The sequence below is a fragment of the Miniopterus natalensis genome, chromosome 5, assembly GCF_054644295.1.
Source record: "Miniopterus natalensis isolate mMinNat1 chromosome 5, mMinNat1.hap1, whole genome shotgun sequence".
NCBI lineage: Eukaryota > Metazoa > Chordata > Mammalia > Chiroptera > Miniopteridae > Miniopterus > Miniopterus natalensis.
Genome location: NC_142085.1, coordinates 73,069,557 through 73,078,977, shown reverse-complemented (window position 1 = coordinate 73,078,977; position 9,421 = coordinate 73,069,557). Strand labels below are relative to the sequence as shown.

Below are 9,421 nucleotides of genomic sequence, written 5' to 3'. Positions count from 1 at the left end.
CGGACCCGCCGAGGCATCTTATCTTTTCACAGCCTTGTTTTCTCCTCTAGTTTCCCAGGGTAAGAAAACTTCTGATCTATAGTTAGTAAGGTGCATAATTATTAAACAGCTGTGGCTCTATTCTCATTACGTGCCCTTCCCCACCATCAAAAGCAGTTATGGTCCACTCCATCCTGGGACATATTTTATTTGTTGATTGGCATAATTATTTACTTTTTATAATTGGTATTTATGTTTGCATATTTTCATACCAGTTCTCATAAGGAAAGATAAAGAATGTGTCTTACCCTTCTCTCTCTCTATCCCTCTGTATATAAAATATCCTGTGTTTAAAAGAACTCAACAAATACATGATTTTCTCCATGAGGCTGAATTCTAGAGCTGAAGAGAGACTGGGAGATCTGAAGGGTTGATTGTTTGACTCATAGAGTCTGGACTAAAGGACACTTTAGACCTTTGAACCTAGTTACATACTCAATAACAGATTTTGACTAAGTGGTTTTTATTTTAATTAATTTTGCTGCAAAAAGCTTTATTGTTTCCATTTGGTCCAGTGCAGGGGAGAGGGCTCCAGGGAGGTTAAAAGAATGGCTAGTGGTTCTGGGGAGAAAGCTAGACCAGGGGAATGCAGAGGGGCCCCTCAAAGGCCTCTGGGCTCCAAAGGCTCCTAGCCTGCTTGAGGGTGAGCCTTTCGAGGAGATACTCGCCCAGCCCAGCCCGGGGCCGGGCCAGCCAGTGGAGGTGAGTCAGGTGTCGCCCATCTTCCTGATGAGTCTCACCTGCTTGCCCGGGAAGCCACAGAGCTGAGGGTCTGTGCAGGCGGAACCCAGGGCCTGCAGATCCAAAGGGCCTGGTTCAGGTTCCTCTCCAAGGCCATGGCAGCGTCCCTGGCGTCCTGAGTTTTGCCCCACTCATCCTGGGAAGGCTTCAGCACGTCCTGGAAGAGAAGGCGGCCACCGCACCGCTTTTGCTTCTTTGAGAGATGCTCAGCGCCCTCACATTTCTCCGCCGACTCACTGAATAAGTGGCCCAGGCCCTCCAGAGCCACATCGCCAAGTGGAAACAGAAGCCCCGAGAGAGGTAGGTGTAGGAGGCCTGCACATGCAGGCTGTCCAGGGGGTTGATGGCAGCCTCCGCCTCGGTGGTGTCATTCTGACGAAATTGGGTGCTCATGGTTGTTTGGCAATAAGGAGTTAAAGTCGAAAAATGGTGTTGGCTGGTCTCGGAGGCTCAGGATGCCTGAGGTGGTTCGGGAGATGGTGACTGGATAAGACGGTGGAGGGTGGTTGGAGGCTGGAAGAAGGGGCATCCCTGGGTCTGTTCCGTCCAAACACTGCTGAAGCAAGAGAGATATCCAGGATTGCCGAGGGCACTTGCCTAAGTGGTTTTTATTAGTACATATTATTGAGGCTGACTTGTAAAGAAAGATGGATAGCATGGGTGAACAGTTTGATGCAAAAGTAAACCAAAAACATGGCTAAAATTAACCTGTGGAGAACTCTTTCCACAGTCTGATGGTCATGTCAAAGTTTAAAGGCTCAGCTTCTGATTAAGACTAATGCTCCTGATTTGGGGTTCACTGAGCCCCAGACTGACGATTTGTCATCATTTATGTTGACCACATGCAGCACCACTGTGCTCCAGCAGGTGGCGCTGCCTCATTACAGAACATTTTTGTTATGTGCTCAGCCCCTCCCAAAGCTCCCTCTCATTGATCCTGCAAAGGCTGACCCAGAAAAGCAAGCTGAGTATTTTACATTCGTGGGAAGAAGAATTGATTGCATTTATTATATATTCCCTAATAAACAAGAGTTTCAAAAGGTCAGTTTTGTGAGTGTGTGTGTGTTTTAATGGCTTTTATTTTCACGTTTCTGACCTTGGAAGACCAGTTTTTGCATTATTACCCCTGAGTCCTTCTTAACACATTGAGAGGACCTTTCACATCTTATCAGTTGAGACGGAGAGGACTTGAGTAGGCATCCAGGCCCACCCTCCTTTCTTCAGGTGAGGATCTTTTACCCAGATCCCTGGTCAAGGTCATTCATAAAGTCAAAGGCAGAGCCAGGAGTGAATCCCAGATCTATCAGTCACTTCACTGTCCCATCCTGTCTTGGCCATCAGCATGCCACTGAACAACAGGAAGGCCATGCCATTAACTGTCATGAGACAAAAGCTAACATCAATCTCAATCTGAGAAGCTGCTGAGTCCCACAGTGGGAGTGTGTGTGTGTGTGTGTGTAGAACAGGGATTTTGTACAGTGGTCTTTGTCTCATTCTTGCAGCATCTGACCTGTGGTAAGCCCTCAACAGGTACTTGTTGAATGAATAAAAGATGGAAGAAAATGAAGAAAGAAAGGAATAAAAGAAGGATGGGAGACAAGAAGAAGAAAGAAAGGGAAGGAAGGAAAGGAAAGGAAAGAAAACAAAAAGGGAGAGGAGGGAGGGAGGGGCATAGGGAGGGAGGGAGGGAGCCCCTTGAACTTGCAGCAGCTCTAGTTATCAGCGACATCTGGTAGATCCTGAGATGGTTCAACCTGGTTTACAGCACTCTTAGAAATAGGATGTAGGACACTGTCTGGCCAACTGAATTATTTTATTAGCTCTCATTTCATCCTATTTTGACTCAGGCAGTAGATGAAAAGGTGAGCATACAGTCTGGCAGCGGTGAGCAGGCATCGGGCAGCTCCCTGGTCCCCTCTGCTGACATTGTAGAAGATGCTCATTCCCAAGGGCAGGTGGAATGTGGAAGTTTTGGGGAACAAGTCCATATTCAGAATTAGAAAAATTCCAGGAAATTCAGACCCATGGTTTTATTAGATTCATGTCTAGAATGAGAATTATTCCTCTAAGTTGAAGTAGAGCACAGAGGCTATGGCCTGAGACAGGAGGCACAGCCTCTCCTATTTCTGACTCAAACATGAATGACTGGTTTTTCTTTCTTATGATATTTCTAATTTCAGGGGAAAAGCCTAAATACCCTGAGTTTTATTTCTGTGATTTTCCTTCAAACCTCGTCCCTCCTTCCGTGGAGCGACATCTTCTGCCATGGATCTCACTTGACCTAATCAGCTATCAAAACTCACCTGTCCTATATCCCACTCAGAACCTTGCTAACTGATAAAATAAATAGATCTGACATACTGATTCTTATCTTAGAGGACATGTTTGCTTTTTAACACAGGCCTCCTGGAAATGTAATGCTCAGGAGTTACTTCTGTTTTGGGAGTGGAGATACCTGGCATTATATCCTGTTGTGAGGGAGGTGGGTTTGAATCTCTTCTGTATGCCATTTGGTTGCCTGCCAGTCATAACACCTGGGCAGCCATATGTTCTTGCAAGTGCATGAGGAGGTTGTGTAAGAAAACCATTCATTTAGCAAACATGATTGAGGATCTGCTAGGTGCCAGGCATTGCTGTCGTTACCTAAGGCACAGAAATCATGTGAATGCAGATCAGTGTCTTTAGGGAATAGCCAGGCAAAGATTTGGGTGATTATAATGCCTAGTGCTGAGTGCTGGAGGCAGGGAGAGAAGGGGGTGGAATTCAGGGCTGGAAAAGAGGTCGATTGTGCCAAATGGTAGGTAACCGTACAAGAGCTTCATTTATTTAATCTGACTTTTTCCTTAATTCAAGCTAGCTTTGTCCAGTCTAATAGCATCTTGACTCGCTTGCCTCCTTTCAACCAAACCCCTCCACCTTTGCACAAACTGCATGTCCACTCCCTTCCCTTAGGACACCAGGTCCTAGTCTTCCTCAAACTGTTTCAAGAATAAAGCCTCAGGCCTGTTGATCAAAGAAACAGTTTTGGTCAAACTAAAGATAACATCTTGACCTCAGTTGTGTTTCAGCCCCGGCTCTAGAAACAAAGGACACCACCAACCACACTCTCATGAAAACCAGACAGATTGACTCCATGGCTGACATCAGGACATGATACAACAGTCAACGACTCCCCATCCTGGCTCCAACCAGTCGTAGAGCCCATGCCCCCAACTCCTTAGTCACCATGAGGAAAATTTGTTTTCTGTGTAATCTATCCCCTAGAGGCCATCTCAGAGTCAGGTCTTAGGACGCTAGCTCACCTGTGTCTCTGGGCCTGGCGCCATTCCCTTAAATGAACCTTTACTCTCTGTGCTGCAAACTCCTATTCACAGTTTTTGGATTTTCACGTGCACAGGTCAACAAACCCCTTCAGTTCATTAACAGTAGCTGTTCAATGCTGATGGAGAGGGAGAGGAAAGAATCCAGGATGACTTCCAGTTTTATTTTGAAAACCAGGCAGGTAGAATGAAGAGGACTAAGCAGGGTAGTCATAGGGGAGACCATAGTCACACAAAAATGGAGTGTGTGTGTTTGTATATATGAGAAAATGTGAGTGTTGGGAGATGGGAATAGTATGTTTTCAGTTCAGGAGATGAAGGACCTTCAGCTTAAAGGAAGGCAGTCCTCAGGAGGCCTCACTGTTACCAACCGTGAATATAGCATACATCACAATCTGTACCATAGTTGTAACATTTCAATTGTTAAAAGGCCATGCTTGGTTTTCTCTTTACCCTATAGGAGTTCAAATATGCACAGTTCTTGCATTTCAAGCTCTTACGACTACGGAAAACCGCACAGATAAGGACCATAGGCCAACTGAGCACATAGGGAACCCAAACAGAGTAACAGGAAACATGAGAGAGGTCCAGTGGGACCCTTCCCCTGCCAACAACATCACCCAGCACTGGGCCAGCGCTCACAACAGGCTGTTGTGCTGCTCCCAGGACACTCATCTTTCTCAGTGGTTAGAGAATAACATCACTTGATGTGTCATCTACAAACATCTGCAAACAGAACTTTTGAGCAGGCCATAGGGCATTGCCGACCAAACAGTTCCTCAGGGCTGATGATCACCTGGGAGGGGATAGAACTGTGCCTGGTGAGCCATTAGAATGTTCTTCTGGCCCCATCAGACCTTCTCTGTGCCATGTACCCAGAAACCATAAACTTCTAAAATGGTCTGCTAGTGTTATGCCTCACTCTAAAACAAATAGGGAGCTAGAGAACTGAGGGAGTCCTCGGTAAGCCCCAAGTGGCTCTGTACTTGGCTTTGGGCAGTGGGAGTTTTTCCTGTAATGCTCTCGGTATGCAGGGCATTCAGCATGGAGCAGTGACAAGACTCATCACGGGTCTCTCTGGAATCTCGCTCTGGGACTTAATGATAATAAAGAAGCCGAAGTAAAATGCAAGGGTTGCTCACCTTCTTCAGAGGGCTTATACCTTTGGTGGAAGAATGCAATATACTCCTTAGAAGAATTTATAATGATGCGTATTTATAGTTGGATCAAATTTAGGAAAATCCCAGGCCTTTTAAGCTATTCCATGAAAAAGAGTTCAGTGATTTCGTAAGTTTGGGAAACCCTCAGTATTTTCTCTTCCTTCGGGAGCATCATTGACGTTAGAAGGGTTCTGAGAATTTCTGCAGCAGAAAACTCCCTGGAGGACTTCAGGCTAAATAAAAAAGTATCCACTGGTGACTATGTCAGTTACCCACTCTGAGAGTGCATATCATAATCTTTCTCTTCTATCAGGTTAGTAAACTGAAACTCAGAAACACAGACAACACTACGGTGGTTTCCAGGGAAAAGGGGGCTAATTATATGGTCACTGAAGATGATTTGACTTTGGGTGGTCGGCACACAGTGCAACGTACACACAGAAATGTACACTTGAAACATATATAATCTTATTAGGCAATGTCACCCCAATACGTTTAATTAATAAAAAAGCAACAGTGCACTTAAATACTTTGAGGCAAAGAGGGTGAGTTAATGTTTTGGGGTGAAATGTGAAGAGTTACTGGAATACATCAAAAGAAAAGGCTGGTTTTGGGGGCCAGCTGACGCATGGGCTCCATGCAGAGTGCAGAGTGAAAGCGGTGTAGCAGTGAGATGCCTGGACTCTCTGGCTCCATCTTAATTCTTGCCTACACGTTCCCTGTGGCCTTAAGGCTGATAGCTTCTGCTGTAGACATACTAATTATCAGAGGAATTCTGCTTAAGGCTTGAGTTTTTGGGAGAATAGTCCCTTTCCAGAAGTTGCCTCTCCTGAAAAGGTGGGGAAATATGTACAAAATAATGACTGTTTATCAAAGAGTTGCTGGAGCCTCAAGACTGACTCAGAACAGCCAGGTCAACAGACCTAGAATAAAGAGATTTAGAGATTTCATGCTCTTACTCAATCCCTGCTGGTGCCCAGATATGGGTCATCAATCACCTCTTGCCCCACCCATTTTCCTCCTTCCCTTGATTTAAAAGAAGCATGATCTTTGGGTTTAGGGAAGATGGATTTGAGGAACCTCTGTGGTCCCCATCTTCTGGATTGTATGCCTTCTCGATCAGTAAGCCTTCCCTTACTCCAAACTTTGACATTTTGAATATTGGCCATTTGAAGCATCTGGCACATGAACTTTTTGACCAGTAACAATGGGAGTTCAGAGGGCCATGGAATGGAGGTTTGAGTAGGTCAAGGAAAGCCTCCTAGACTGACAGCTAAACTGAAACCTGAAGGGTGAATGGGAGCCATCCAAGTGTTCTAGTCACTATTGTTATGTAACAAATCACTTCAAAACAACAATTTCACTTCATTCGCATCTGAGACAGTCAGGAAATTGGCAGGGTCTTAGTGGGCAGTTGTCACTTGGAGTGTCTCAGGTATTTGCAGCCAGGTTATGACTGCGCTGCAGTCATCTGGGGACCGGTGTATTCGCTCTCTAGTGCTGCTGTGACAAAGGACAATAAACTGGGTGGTTTAAAACCACAGAAGAGTATTTCTCCCAGATCTGGAGACCAGAAGTCCAGCATCAAGGTACCGACAGGATCTTCATACACGCAGACCCAGGGAAAAGCCCCGAGATTAAAAATCTACCTCCGTAAATGGAAGGCAGGGACAGACAGAAGAAAGGGGCAGCCACTCCAGTCTGGCTATTCGCAGAATGTGTTAAGGGAAACTTACATTTGTGGGGTGTCTTGGGCGGCTGCATGGCAAAGTGGGTATCCTCCATGCCACTGGGCAGGTGCCAAAAAAAATTCTAAGAACAGGGCAGGATGGATAGGGGAACTGGTATGTGAGCCATCCCAGGTATGGGAAAATGCCTTACATGCTTGTCATTGTCAGGACAATTGCCTCTTTCAGGAACCAGCATGCCATGGGACGGGGAGAGATCCTAGTTCATGTCAGAAGGAAAGCATCCCTTATGACCAGACCATCTCTGAGGGGGCCTGTGGGAAGCAATGTCTGTTTTGGCCCGGGGTTTAGCTCAAGGATCCAGCAGTGGTCACACCGTGGAGCAGTCTCTCCTTCACACCAGGGCATACGTTTTCTGAAGACACAAGTGAGGATCATTCCTTGCCTGTTCCTAGTTTCTGGGGGTCCCTGACAATTCTTGGCTCATAGATGGACCCATTAATCTCTGCCTTCGTTGTTACCTGGCATTCTCGCTGTCTATCTCTTCACAGACTTATCTTCTTTTTGTATGTGTCACTGCAACCAAATTTTCCTCTTGTAAGGACGCTGGTCTTTAGGTTAGGGACCATTCTAATCTAGTATGACTTCATCTTATCTCTGCAAAGACCCTGTTTGCAAATGAGGTCACAGTCACAGGTTCCACAGGTTAGGACTTGAATGTGTCCTTTCGTGGATCACAATTCAATCCATGACTGCTAGTCAGGGCTGAATGTCCACGAGGGCTCACTCGCATGGTTGGCAGTTGAGGCTGGTCATCGGCTAGCAGCTCAGCTGGGCTGTTAGCAGAGTGCCTGTGTGGTGCCTGAGGGGAGCTGAACGTCTTATGTGATGATTCACTAACTCCCTGCCCAGTGAACATCCTGAGAACTGGGAGGAAGCTTCCTGGCCTTTCCTGCCTTGTCTCAATCATCATGAAGCAACATTTCTGATGGCTTCTGTCAGTTGCACCTGTCACAGCCTCCTCAGAATTAAGGAGAAGCACGGGCCACACCTCCCAATAGAAGGAGTGTCCACAACTTCGCAGACGTGTTTGACCGTGGCCACGCCAAGCAAAAGAGACTGGTGCTGCTGCTAGTGCTGGTGGGAAAGAGAAATGAAGGCCTGGGACAGGACCAGGTCAAGGGCATGTGGAATTTGTGTGCAGTTGTTTCCAAAATGTTTGCTCAAGGGCTACTTAGTATGAAACTTCAAAGAGAATACACAGAAATGAGATGGGCATGCAATTTATTGTAAAGATATAATTAAACTCAGGTTCTTATACTTTGGAATCTTCTAACATGTAGTGGAAGCATTAACATTTATACTTCATAATATAGAATCAAGTTTGGATACTATATATGTGTCCACCCATGATCCTTACTTATAATATAAATAAACAGTATCTTAATTCATGAATTCATGGAATCAATATTCTCTAGCATTTATTATAGCACCAAACAAACACATGCATTTTTTAGAGTTAAGCCAATCTAACCATAGGCTAGTTATGTTGCTTCAGTTTAATAACAAAGCTACACAGAAAGATCAGAGGCTATGCATTAAATATCGAAGGTGAAAGTCTGAGGGAGTTGGCATTCTGGAGTGATTTTTTAATATCCTTTATATAGTTTATAGTTTCTAAAACCACCTCAATAGACACTTATAACTTTTAGAAGATAAACTATTAAGATGTTAGGACTCTCAATTTTGAATTTTTGCTTAAAAATGAGAGACAATATGTTATCTTAGTTTTCAACAACTAAAAAGTTAAAACTTTCTTAAATGCCTTGGTGTGATGAAGGTAAATGATTTAATTTCAAATAGAACATGGAAGGTAGTCTGGGGAGCTAGTTTACAACATCTTCAGGGAAAGCCTCTCAGAAGAAATAACATTTTTGCTGAGTCTTAAGGAAAAAGGGACCAGTTAGTAATGAGCTGGGCCAGAGCATTCCAGGCAGAGGAAACAGCAAGTTCAACGTCCTGGGGGTGCAAGACTGAAGCACAGTGAGTGGTTGGGTAGCACCGGAGATGAGAATGGGAAAGGAGTGGAATGACCCAGATTTTCGAAACGGGGGTTGACAATCTTTCTCTGTGGGCCTGCAATGCACACTGTTCGACTCTGTCATCGTGTGAGAAGCAGCCACAGACAATCCGTAAATAAATGACTGCCGTGAGGTTTCATTACACTTTATTTCTTGATCCTGTAATTTGAATTTTATGTCATAGTCATGTGTCAATTTTGAATTTTTTCAGCTATTTAAAAATGGAAAATTCATGATTGTGTTATGGGCTGGGCAGAAACAGGCAGCCAGCTCAAAGACCTTGATAAGCAAACATATTTTCGAGGAGCAATAGGAATTTGCTGAAGCACTTTAAGGGGTTGTGGAGAGGTGTCTGCGACATTATTTCATTCATACTCTTATAGATTCATATT

At 44.8% G+C, this 9,421-nt stretch overlaps 1 pseudogene; it reads right to left on the bottom strand.

The window, feature by feature from the left end:
• Positions 1–612: 612 nt before the first annotated feature.
• LOC107530930 (ferritin light chain pseudogene) lies at positions 613–1,173 on the bottom strand (annotated as a pseudogene).
• Positions 1,174–9,421: the final 8,248 nt, after the last annotated feature.